Source organism: Panthera onca, chromosome C2 (assembly GCF_046562875.1).
Source record: "Panthera onca isolate mPanOnc1 chromosome C2, mPanOnc1 haplotype 2, whole genome shotgun sequence".
NCBI lineage: Eukaryota > Metazoa > Chordata > Mammalia > Carnivora > Felidae > Panthera > Panthera onca.
Genome location: NC_138347.1, coordinates 119,903,582 through 119,917,535, shown reverse-complemented (window position 1 = coordinate 119,917,535; position 13,954 = coordinate 119,903,582). Strand labels below are relative to the sequence as shown.

General features: G+C 33.8%; 1 protein-coding gene across 3 annotated transcripts in view; it reads right to left on the bottom strand.

Moving 5' to 3' along the window:
• LOC144612777 (uncharacterized) overlaps positions 1 to 13,954 on the bottom strand; it is an 80,657-nt gene that overhangs the window by 47,907 nt on the left and 18,796 nt on the right. For 2 of the 3 annotated variants that reach the window (XR_014135243.1, XR_014135244.1), the window contains exon 6: positions 10,745 to 10,837. The gene's annotated coding sequence lies outside the window, so the exon portion shown is untranslated. Of the gene's footprint in view, positions 1 to 9,994; positions 10,463 to 10,744; positions 10,838 to 13,954 lie in introns of those variants that run through there. The other variant, XR_014135245.1, reaches the window with a different exon arrangement.

Here is a 13,954-nt window from a genome sequence, read left to right as displayed (position 1 = left end):
ACCTGAATGATGTGAGGACAGAAATTATGCAAATATCTCCAGTGAAAGGTAAAAGAAATACCAAGGAGGTCTGAACAAGTTTGGTGTGTTCACAGGAAGAGCTGAAAAGACGGTGTGACTACAGCAGTGGTAGGAGGAGAGTGATACAAGATGAGGCCATACAGAAGTATAGGTAGCTCCTTAAACCAATATAAGGACATGGGACCGTATTCTGGGCTGCAGAGTAAGAGATATGGTTTAATTTACATTGTTAAAAATATCACCCTGGCTTCCTTATGGAGACTTGCTGGTAGGGTGATGGTGCCATAAAAGAAGCAGATTACTGTAGTAGTCAGGGTGAGAGATGATGGTGACTTGGACTAGGGCAGTAGCAGTAGAGCTTTTAAGAAGTGGTTGGGATATAATTTGAAAGTAAATCCAACAGTTGTTTCAGATAGGTTGGATATAGGGTGTGAAGGAAAGAGGAAATAAGAATATCTTGGAATTCAGCTTCTACTAAGACGGAGATAAAGGACTGACACAAGAGTTCTGGAAAGACCAGGTTAAGTTTGAGGTGCATAATCATTATCCCAGTGGATAGGGTCATTATGGTAGGTATGTATATCTGGATCTCAGGGCTGCAGATATAAATTTAGATTATCATCTATATATAAAGGTGTACTTTTTTCCTCTATTAAGTTTAATACATTGGACTGGTTTAAACAAAGTGGGGCAGTCATTTCCTTTCAAAATGAATTACTTCCTTTGGGAGTTCTACCTATGACCTAAACACTGGCACTGATGAATTATAATCCTTTACTACAGAAAACATATATAAAAGGAAATATTGCCCCTACAACTTTTTAAATGTCCTTAGGATTGATACATGAAATAAGTATGAAAATTATTTTGATGATGCATGAGGTCTTTTTAGGCTATGGCTAAAAAGAACTTCTCATGATCAAGAAATAATTTTCAGGGCTCCTGGGGGATCAGTCGGTTAAGTGTCCAACTCTTGATTTTGGCTCAGGTCACAATCTCACAATCATGAAATCGAGCCCTGTGTTCAGCTCCATGCTGAGTGTGGAGCCTGCTTGGGATTCTGTCTGTCTCTCTCTGCCCTCTCCCACTCACTTGTGTGCACAAACTTTCTCTCAAATTAAATAAACATTTAAAAAAAGAAATGATAATTTTCAGCTGTAACTTTTATTCTTAAAATTGTTTTATCATATGTCGGCAAGGATGCAGAGAAAGGGGAACACTTTTGCACTGTTGGTGGGAATGCAAAATGGTATAGCCACCCTGGAAAGTAGTATGGAGGTTCCTCAAAAAATTAAAAATATGGGGCGCCTGGGTGGCTCAGTCGGTTGAGCGTCCGACTTCAGCTCAGGTCACGATCTCGCGGTCCGTGAGTTCGAGCCCCACATCGGGCTCTGGGCTGATGGCTCAGAGCCTGGAGCCTGCTTCCGATTCTGTGTCTCCCTTTCTCTCTGCCCCTCCCCTGTTCATGCTCTGTCTCCCTCTGTCTCAAAAATAAATTAAAAAACGTTAAAAAAATTTTTAAAAAAAATTAAAAATAGAACTACCCTATGACGCAGCAATCATACCTAGGTATTTATCCAAAGGATACAAAAATGGATTCAAAGGAGCACATGAACCCCAATGTTTATAGTAGCACTATCAACAATAGGAAAATTATGGAAAGAGCCCAAATGTCCATCGACTGATGAATGGAAAAAGAAGATGTGGTATATACATACAATGGAATACTTCTCAGCAATCAAAAAGAATGAAATCTTGCCATTTCCAACAATGTGGATGGAACTAGAGTATATTATGCTAAGTGAAATAAGTCAGAGGAAAGACAAATATCATGTGATTTCACTCATATGTGGAATTTTAGAAACAAAACAGATGGACATAAGGGAAGGGAAGGGAAGGAAGAATAAGATAAAAACAGAGGGAGGCGAACCATAAGAGACTCTTAAATACAGAGAACAAACAGGGTTGCTGGAGGGGTGTTTGGTGGGGGGATGGGTTGAATGGGAGATGAGCATTCCTTAATGCTGGGATGAGCACTGTGGGTTATATGTAAGTGATGAATTGTTAAAGTCCATTCCTGAACCCATTATTACACTATATGTTAACTAATTTGGATTCAGATAAAATTAAAAGATTTTTTAGAATTGTTCTATCATATAATTTAGTATTAAAACAATCCAGAAGTATTTTTTAAAGGTAAATGATGAATGAGGGGCACCTGGGTGACTCATTCAGTTCAGTGACCGACTCTTGATTTCAGCTCAGGTCATGACCTCATGGTTCATGAGTTTGAATCCTGATCAGGTTCTGTACAACAAAGCCTGCTTGGGAATCTCTGTCCCACTCTCTCTGCCCCTTTCTCTCTCTCTCTCTCTCAAAAATAAGAAAATCAATGTAAAAAGAATGGAGGCAAATGATGAATGAAAAGTAGATTTTTAATCTACTGTATTTTTTAGAATGAGGTTAATACAAGCAGCATTAGTTTCGAAAGGTTAAAAGGAGAATTTTAATACATTAAATAATCTCTATTTCAATATTTGCTAGAGTATTCCATTTGAAAAGTTTTTTTCAAACCTGAGTTGTACTAGGAAAAAAAAAGATTTGGAGCTTCATATTGCCACTAAACCAGTTATATGGTTGAACACAAACTGGTTAACTGCCTTGAACCTTAGTTTTCTTATTGTTAAAAAAGCTTTAAATCTACTTCAAAGGTCTTTTGTATAAATAACATAATATATGTAAAAGTATTTCATAAATAAAATTACACACCAATGAGAGGTAAATAAGTCATGGCATAGTGTCCACATACTCTTCTATTGGTAATTATATATCCTGTACTCAAGAATTCAAAGCAAATGGCAATGATGTTAACCTCACTACAATAAACTAGTGAAAAAGTATTTCAACCTCAAGAACATAGAGTCAAAATTCTTGTCTCTTTATTATTTTTTTGACTTGTTTCTCTGGTGATATTTGTTTATTTTTTCTTGAGCTATTAAGGTGATTGGGTTTATCCTTTTCTCTCTCTCTTTGATGAAGATAAATGAGATATGTGACATGGTAAGAATAAGGAGTAACCACTGACAGATGGAAGAAAAAGAGAACTATAAAGCATTCAGATAAAGCGCAAATAAACAGCAACTCAACTCTCCTCTAAAATTTACAGTATACAGTAGTGTCAACAATAGCCAAATTATGGAAGGAGCCCAAATGTCCAACAACTGACAAATGGATAAAGACATGGTATACACACACACACACACACACACACACACACACACACACACACAATGGAATTATTACTTGGCAATCAAAAAGAATGAAATCTTGCCATTTGCAACAACATGGATGGAACTAGAGTACATTCTGCTAAGTGAAATAAGTCAGTCAGAGAAACAAATATCGTATGATTTCCCTCATATGTGGAATTTTAGAAACAAAACAGATGAACACAGGGAAGGAAAGTAAAAATAAGACAAAAACAGAGATGGAGGCAGGGGCGCCTCTGTGGCAATTAAGCATCCGACTTTGGCTTAGGGCATGATCTCCCAGTTTTTGAGTTTGGCCCTGGTAGGGCTCTGTGCTGACAGCTCGGAGCCTGGGGCCTGCTTCAGATTCTGTGTCTCCCTCTCTCTCTGCCCCTTGCACACTCGCGCTCTCTCTCTCAAAGATAAACATTTAAAAAAATTTTTTAAAAAATACAGAGAGGGAGGCAAACCATAAGAGACTCTTAAATACAGAGAACAAACTGAGGGTTGCTGGAGCGATGTTGGGTGGGGGGTGGATGGACTAAATGAGTGATTAAGGAGGGCACTTGTTGGGATGAGCACTGGGTGTTATATGTAAGTGATGAATCACTGAATTCTACTCCTGAAATCTTTATTACACTGTATGTTAACTAACTTGGATTTAAATAAAATTTAAAAATTAAAAAAATTACAGGGTAAGCAATATATAATTATGCACTTATATTAGTAATTATTTACTGCTGAAAGGTTTTTTTTCTTCTTTTAGAGAGTGAATTTTAACCAATCAGTAAAACACCATTATCAGTCAGCCTTTGGAGTACAGAAAAGAGTTGTATTAAATAGTAATAGGATTCACTCCCATTTCCCTAGTTCTACCCTTGATTCCTGGACCTGTGAATCTTGGTTATGGGAGAACCAATACTATATACTGGATGCTAATGTAAACATAAACAGCCTACTGGATGATATGGGAGTGACATCACTCATTGTTACTCTTAGTGTCCACCAACAATATTTTTTTTTTGCTTTCTGTACCCACAACCTTACACTCTGTTGGTCCAGATGTTTGAGTTTCAAAAGGAAGAATGCTTCTAGGAGACACAGGGAGAATACCACGTGAAGACAGAGTAATGCATCTGCAAGCCAAAGAATGCCAAAATTTGTTGGCAAACTACCAAAAGCTAGAATGATGTAATAGGGAGTATTGCCCTACAGGCCTCAGAGGAGCATAGGCCTGTAGACACCTGATTTTAGACTTTTAGCCTCCAGAACTTGAGACAATAGATTTTGGCGTCCTTTTTTTAAGCCACCTAAGCTTGAGAAAAGTAATACAAATACTATTTTAATAAATCCTTTGCATTTAACAAGGCCCAGTATTTGTTTAGGGATTTACTATTTTCTAGGAACTATTAGCTAATGGACTGTGTCTCCTGTTTTTCAGAAGCAGTTAAGGAGAAACAAGAAGGATAATTGTCAAGATGTAGCACAATCTTTAAGTGAAAAAAATGTTTACGCTCTTCATAATAAAGCACCTTTTTATTTTCACTTTCGGAGAACAATAGGGTATTTTAGACATGGGAATAACATTGGCAAGTAGACTTGGAGAATATGAGCCAGTTTTTTAAGTGTAACAGAGGATGAATTAACATTCATTGATGTACTTTTAAACTTCACCAGAATCAAGGGTCTAAAAGACAAGGGAGGCCATTATGTTGCCCAAACTTCTAAAGTAATATTTGATTTCAGCCAAGGAAGTACAACACTACAGACAGATAGGGGAGGGGAAGCAGGGGGAATTTAAATTATCTCATAAGGAAACATTTAAAGGAGTATAACATCCATCATTTTGTCAACAGTGATTGGGTAAGGCTGAGATTTTAGAAGTTCAACAGGACTTTGAAATCTAAAATGTGTTATTTTACTGCTCAAATACATTTTAATACATTGATACAATTCAACACTTTATCACTAGTTATAATCACCAGATAATCTGCAAAAAATATCTATGTCATAGCCAGAAATTCTTTAGATCTTGAAGAGAAAAACCAGAAAGTTCCACTTTGTGTGCAAGAAAATCATGGAATTGCAGATGGGTTAAAGGGGAGATTTCAAAAGTGGTTCCAGGAGATAGTAACAAGATATATTTACTGATGAAAGTGGTAACTAAAAGTTGGCAACTAGTTTATAGTTAAAAGATCAGCTGCCAGAAGAACCCCAAATCATAATCTTATGTCAAGAGTTAGTACACAGTACAGAAAAAGAAATTATCTAGACAAAGGGATGTGATAGGAATGAGATCATTCGCATTAAATGGTTGGACTGACCTGAAAATATTAATAGTTGTACAAGGCTTTGATGATTCATAACCTCTACATGAAATAAAGTAGATTAATGAAAATGGATTTTATTATTGCCTTACCCAGGAATATTTCAACATTACCTCTCACCTGAAGTTTCAGGATGTCTGGTAGTTGGTATTTAAGTAGACATAGGCCCTGGAATGAGGAAATCACCACTGAAGATGTCACCTTCTGGTGTGCAGGGCCATACTCTCTAGAGGAATAAGTATAATCTATCAATTATATATTGATATTTTGAAAAGAGCAACTTAGTTCAGGCCATCTTCTATAGCCCCCTCAGATTTTATGTTAAGTCTTTCGACTTAAGAAAAAGTGATAAGACTGCATGAAACATTTTATTATCAGGCCTGGAAGTGGGTGTATCTTGTCCATCAAGTTACTTTGGCTAGAATCCTGTCACAAGACCATATCCATATTGCAGTCTGGGCTGGGAAAGATAGTGACCCCATGTGGAAGAGGAAATGGAATTGATAAGCATCTAGGAATTAGGAAAAAACTGATACATATAAACATACACATAAGTTGAAAAAACATCTATTTCCCCTTATTCAAAGCAGCATTAGTGACAACAGCCAAGACATAGAAACAAACCTAAGTGTCCATTGAAAGATGAATGGATAAAGAAGTTGTGGTGTATATATACAATGGAATATTATTCAGCCATAAGAAAGAGGAAATCGTGCCATCTGCAACAACATAAATGGACCTAAATGCACTATATTAAGAGAGGTAAGTCAGACAAAGATAAATACCGTATTATCTCACTTATTTGTGGAATCTAAAAACAAAGAACACCAAATTCATAGAAGAGATCATAATGGTGGATACCAGAGACAGGGGTGAGGAGAGGGGAATTGGAAGAAGGTGGTCAAAAAGGTACAAACTTCTAGTTATCTTATATTTACCTTATATCTTATATTTATCTTTACCATATAAAGTAATAATATGGATGTAATATACAGCATAATGACTATAGTTAACACTGCTGTATGGTATGTAGGAAAGTTGTTAAGAGAGTAGAACCTAGGAGTTCTCATCACAAGGAGACATTGTTTTTTTTCTTTTTCTTTTTCTTGTATATATATGAGATGGTGGATGTTAACTGCTGTGGCAATAATTTTATAACATATGTAAATCAAACCATCATGCTGTACACCTTAAACTTATACAGTGATATATGTCAATTATTTCTTAATACAACTGGGGGGAAAACATGCACAAATATCCCCTATTTTCATTTTGTGGGCACTTGCAGCTATGTCTATACCCAACTATTAATTTTTAACCTTTCTGGATTAGATTGGATCTCGTTAATCTACAATTTATACTTGGGTTTTGCACTGTGGTTCAATCTAAGAGTTTTCTTTACTAGGTAAGTTTATTCCATATAAATTTATTGATCTGAGAGATATATTTGACTTAATTCTGTCAAATTATTTTATGTTTTCTTCTTTTACTTTTTAAATGTTTACTACAAGTTTTTGGTTTTTCTTTGGTTTACTTTTAAGCTTCTTTATTTTCTTTATAATAATTTAAGTGGTTTCCTTTCTAAAAGCAATATAATATATCCTCTAATCTTTATAGGTTTGAAATGTCTGTTAGCTTAAACTTGTGCAATAATTGGTTTAGTATCAAATTCTTAGGATGTTCTTACTTTTCCTGAGGAAATGTAAATACTGTTTCATAGCCTTCTAGCACTGATTGTTTCTGGGATGAATTTCTATATAATTTTCTCTTCATTTTTGGAAAAAGGTAAATTGTTGGGTTATTTCTTGACATCGACTTGTGTAAATTCCTTCTAAAATAAGATGTTGTGAAACTGCTAATTCATTTTCTAAAGTGTTATATAATTTTTCAATCCCACCAGCATTGTTTGAGTTTCTGTTGTTTCACATCCTTACCCATACTTGGTATGTCTAATCCTTTTCATCTTGGCCATATTAAGGGTATACAGTCATTTGTTCTTTTGACTTTCAGTTTGCATTTTTCTGATGACTATTGATAATGAACATTTTTTCAGTATTTATTTACCACTTACATATTATTTACATATGATTTTTATAAAATATAATTACAATATAAATGTATTATATATTATGTACATTATATAATTATATACATATATAATTTAATAGATATATGTACATAATTTTTTTCCCAATCTATGGGTTGCTTTTTCATTTTCTTAATGGGATATTTAAAAGAGAAGTTATCTTGAGAAAATAACAAAGTAGGAGGCATCACACCCTTCCTGATTTCAAGCTATATTATAAAAGTATGGTAATCAAAATAATATGATACTAGCATTAAAACATATTGACCAATGGAGCAGAGTCAAGAACCAGAAACAAACCCATGCTTATATAGTCACCAAAATTTGACAAGAGGGCCAAGAATAGTCAATGGACAAAAGACAGTCTATTCAATAAATGGTGCTAGAAAAATTGTAGATATTCCCATATAAAATAATTAAACTAAACACCTGTTTTATACCTCTCAGGAAAATGAACTCAAAATGGATTAAAGACTTAAGTATTAAGGTTGGAAGTCAAATAACTCCTAGAAGAAAACACAGAAACAAAGTTTGAAATGGTCTCTGCAATTTTTTGCATATGACACCTACCTAAAGCACAAGTAACAAAGTCAAGAATAAAGAAGTGAGTCTACATCATACTAACAAGCTCTACACAGAAAACAAAAACAAAAACAACAAAAAAATTGACTAAAGTGAAAATGGGGGAAAATACTTGCAAACTTCAAGATAGGAAAAAAATACTTGTAAACTATATATCTGATAAGGAGCTAATATCCAAAAATATAAAAAAAACAATTCATACAACTCAATAGCAGAGCCCCCAAATAATACAATTAAAAAAATGGGCAAAGGATCTGAATAGACTTTTTCCAAAGAAGATATACAAATGACCAACAAGTACATGAAAAGGTGTTCAATATCACTAATCATCAGGGAAATGCAAATTAAAACCACAATATCACCTCACATCTGTTAGAATGGCCATAATAAAAGAGATAAGAGATAACAAATGCTCATAAGGATGTGGAGAAAAGGAAACACTTGTGCATGGTTGGTAGGATGGTAAATTGGTACAGCTACTATGGAAAACAGTAAGGAGGTTCCTCCAAAACTTAAAATTAGAACTACCATATATCTGAAGGAAATGAAAACACTATGTGAAAAAGATAATCTGCACCCCTATGCTAATTAATGATAGCATTATTTACAATAGCTAAGACATGGAAACAACCTAAGTCTCCATACATGGATGAATAGATACAAAAGTTGTGATATATTGCAACTACATGGATGGAACTGGAGGGTATTATGCTAAGTGAAGTTAGAGAAAGACAAAAATCATATGACTTCACTCATATGAGGACTTTAAGAGACAAAACAGATGAACATAAGGGAAGGGAAACAAAAATAATATAAAAACAGGGAGGGGGACAAAACAGAAGAGACTCATAAATATGGAGAACAAACTGAGGGTTACTGGAGGGGTTGTGGGAGAGGGGATGGGCTAAACGGGTAAGGGGCACTAAGGAATCTACTCCTGAAATCATTGTTGCACTATATGCTAATTTGGATGTAAATTTAAAAAAAATAAAGAATAAAGTTTTTTTTAAAAAGTTGTGGTATATACATACACACATACATACATATAAACACACACACACACACACATATATACAATGGAATATTATTCAAAATAAAAAAGAACAAAATCTTGCCATTTGGGAAAACACAAATTGACCTTGAGGACATTATGTTAAGTGAAATAAAGACAAATACTGTATGATCTCACTTATATGTGGAATCTAAAGGAAACAAACAAAAAAAAAAAATAGGGTGCCTGAGTGATTCAGTCAGTTAAGTGTCTGACTTCGGCTCATGTCATGATCTTGTGGTTCATGAGTTCGAGCCTGCTTCAGATTCTGTGTCTCATCCTCTCTCTGCCCTTCCCCTGCTCGCTCACACACACACACACACCCTCTCTCTCTCTCTCAAAAATAAACATTAAAAAAAAATTAGGGGCGCCTGGGTGGCTCAGTTGGTTAAGCGTCCGACTTCAGCTCAGGTCATGATTTCATGGTCCGTGAGTTCAAGCCCCGCGTCGGGCTCTGGGCTGATGGCCCAGAGCCTGGAGCCTGCTTCCGATTCTGTGTCTCCCTCTCTCTCTGCCCCTCCCCCCGTTCATGCTGTCTCTCTCCGTCTCAAAAATAAATACATGTTAAAAAAAAATTAAAAAACCAAAACCAAAACAAACAAACAAACAAACAAAAAAACCCTCCAAACTCATTAAAAAAAAAAAAGATCAGATGTGTGGTTACCAGAGGCAGTCGGTGGAGGAGGGTGGAATCTGATGAAGGTGATCAAAAGTTACAAACTTTCAATTATAAGATAAATAGTACTACAGATGCAATATACATGATGACTATAGTTAACACTGCTGTATGGTATGTTTGCAAGTTGTTAAGAGAATAAATTCTAGGAGTTCTCATCACACAGAATAAAACATTTTCTTTTTCATTTTTTTTGTATCTATATGAGGTGATAAACATTAAACTCATCGTGGTAATCTCTTCACAAATATGTAAGTCAAACCATGCTGTACACCTTAAATTTATACAATATTGTATGTCAATTATATCTCAATACTTGGAAAAAATAAAACAAAGATACTGTTTTAAAACCTAAAGTGATAACAATAACATTTATTAAATCCACTCCAAAAGGAACTAAGACTGTACCTGTGTCAGAACAAAAACAATATAATACAGATTTACACGTAGGGAATGGATAATAAAACAATCCTGAGTGGGAAGCATGGAAGAAAAGAAGAAAGGCAGTTATCACTATGGGATCTTTCAGCACCTCTAAAGCATCAAGCAATGAAAAACAATTCAGTAAGGATAAGCTGGATGAGCACTGTAAACCAACAACAGCTGATAATTAAGAAGAAACTGAAAAGGAGAAAAGGAGTAGGAAAGTCAGAATCATTAAATGATTTTTACAAAAGAATATGAGATTTTACGTTAGTCCTATGACATATAGCTGTTTTTCGCATCCTACCTTGGGATGAAGTGTGGCCTTACCTTGACAGATAAATTTAAAGACTGAAGAGATTTCCTGGCATTGAGCATCACTTCAGGATGTCAACAGAATCAGGATGATCTCCGCATCGATGCCTGAAATTTATGTATTCAAACAATTATATCTCAAATCCCACATGTTCACTCAATAATCTTAACTTTTTTTTTTTTTTTTTAAATTTTAGAGAGCAAGCACGAGTAAGGGAGAGGGGCAGAGGAGAGAGAGAATCACAAACAGGTTTCATGCTCAGCACATGGCCTGACTCGAGGTTTGATCTCAGAACCATGGGATCATGACCAGAGCCGAAATCAAGAATCAGATGCTCAACTGACTGAGCCACCCAGGTGCCCCTCTCTCAATAACTTTATAATCAGTGCCCCAGTCACTTTATTTCCTTATTTTATTAAATAACTTATTAAACTATAAAATTGACAAAAAAACATTTTAAAAATTAAAGAGTTTTTAATTTTAATAAGTAAATTTATCATTTTTTGCTTTTATGATGGGGCTTTTGGCATGTTATCTCAAAAATCTTTCTCTATCCCAGTTCTGTAATAATTTTGCCTTGGTTTTCTTCTAGAAGTGTCACAAAGTTTTTGCCTTTATGTTCAGATCTCTGATCCATTTCAAGTTAAATGTCTGTATTTTTTTTGAAAGTTAAATCAATTTTACATTTCTAGAATAAATACTACCTGGTAATGATATATTATTTTTATGTTTTGCTGGATTAGATTTATAATATTTTGATAAAAATTTTTTCATCAATGTTCATGAGGGATATTGATCTGTAGTTTTGTTTCCTTGCAATGTCTCTGTCTGGTTTTAGGGTATTAGGACAATGTTGGCCTCCTAAAATGAGTCGGAAGTATTTCATTCCCATTGTTTCCTCAAATCTATATAACATTAATGTCATTTTTCTTTTAATATTTTCTTAAATTTACTAGTCCTTCCACGTGGAAGTGATGTTTTTTTGTTTTAGAGGTGGGGATTTTTTAAATAATAAATTTCATTTTTTTTAATAGGAGAATTTTTCATATATTTATTTTTTCCCTGTGTCAATTTTGTTCAACTCTCTTAGACATTTTCAATTTTATCAATTTTAAGTAATCCATTTTCCCATGAAATATGTCCTTTTATTCTTTTAATGTATATAAGCTCTATAGAGTTTTCTCCTTTTACATTCCTATCTTTGGCAATTTTTGTCTTCATTTTTTTCTGATCAGCCTAGCAAGGGGTTTATCGATTTTATTGATCTTTGTTCAACTGATTTTTTTTAACTTATTATTTTGATTCATTATTCTATTCCTTATTTCATTCCTTCTACTTATGTTGGGCTTAATTTTTTTTACCTTTCTAAATAGAAGCTTAGGGGCGCCTTGGTGGCTTGGTCGGTTAAGTGTCCGACTTCGGCTCAGGTCATGATCTCACGTTCCGTGAGTTTGAGCCCCACGTCGGGCTCTGTGCTGACAGCTCAGAGCCTGGAGCCTGTTTCAGGTTCTGTGTCTCCCTCTCTCTCTGCTCCTCCCCTGTTCATGCTCTGTCTCTCTCTGTCTCAAAAATAAATAAACGTTAAAAAAATTTTTTTAAATAAAAAAAAAATAAAAAAAATAGAAGCTTAGATCATTGATTTTTTAATTATTTTTTAAAAATATCAATAATAATAGATATTAATATCATTTAAAAAATATTTGCACTTAAAAGCTATAAATTTCTCTGTAGGCATCACTTTAGCTGCCCCTACAAATTTTAATGTGTTACTCTCACTTTAATTCAAAAATAATTTCATTTCATTTCATTTCAATATTTGTTTTCTAATTCACTATGTTATTTATTCATTGAATCTGGGTTATTTAAAACTGTATAGTTTAATTTTCAAATATTTAGGTATTTATTTACAGATAAATTTTATTTTTTTTAAATTTTATTTCATTATGGTCAGAGAATAATGCTGTATGTTTTGGGTTATTTTACGTTTATTAGATTTTTTTTGTGGCTCAACATAAAATCTATTTGATGAATATTTCCCACGCACTCAAAATGAGTATGTATTTTTTGTTAAATGTAGTTTTCTATATTTCAATTTAGGTCAAACATGATGATATTGTTGTTCATGTCTTCTATAAACTTAGTGATTTTCTGTAAATTTCCTTTATCAGTTACTGAATTGTGTTGAAATCTTCAACCACAATTACAGATTAATTTAATTTTCCTTTCAGTTCTCTTAGTTTTGGTTTCACGCATTTTGAAACTCAGTTATTAGGTGAATACAGGTTTAGGATTTTTATGCCCTCTCAATGAATTGATCCTTTAATTATTATAAGATGACATTCTTTACTTTGGTAATATCATTTCACTTTAAATTTATTTTGTCTGATATTAATATAACCACTTTAGCTTTTTTACAACTAAAGACCTACCATTGTCTTTATATTCAAAGTGATTATACGCACACCATCAAGTTTGCCTTGCTTTTTCATCTAGCCTGAAAATCTGTCTTTAATTGGATTATTAGAACAGTTGTGTAGAACCAAATTTCTATCTGGCATTATTTTTATTCAGTCTAAAATAACTTCCTTAATCATTTCTGATAGTGCTGGATTGATACATTTTCTTAGCTTTGTCTGAAAATGTCTTTACTTTGCCTTCATTTTTGAAGGATATTTTAACTAGATATAGAATCTGATTATAGATTTTTTTTCTTTCTGTCAGTACTTTCAAGATGTTTTTTCCATCACCCTCCAGCTTATATTGTTTCTAATGAAAAGTCAATATTAATTATTATCTTATTAATTGCACTACAAGTAAAATGCTTTTTTTTTTGTCTTGGGTTCATTTAAAAAATTTTTTGTCACTAATTTTCAACAATTTAAGTCTGTTGGTATGATTTTCCTGGTGTTTACTCTGTTGGGAACTATCTAGACTTCAGGCTGTTGGGAATATATGATTTTCTTCAAATTTGAAAAATATTTGACTGCTGTATCATCAAAAAATTTTCCATTCCCCCTTCCTTCTGGGACACTATCTGTACTTATGTTAGATCACTCAATATTGTCCACACTCACAGAGTCAATGTGTTCATTTACTTTTGGCCCTTTTGTTCTTTGTTCTGTAAACAGTTTGTGGTTGTTTGCTACATCTTCAGTTCATTTATCTTTTTAAGTTTATTTATTTATTTTGAGAGAGAGAGAGAGAGCAGGGGAGGAGCAGAGAGA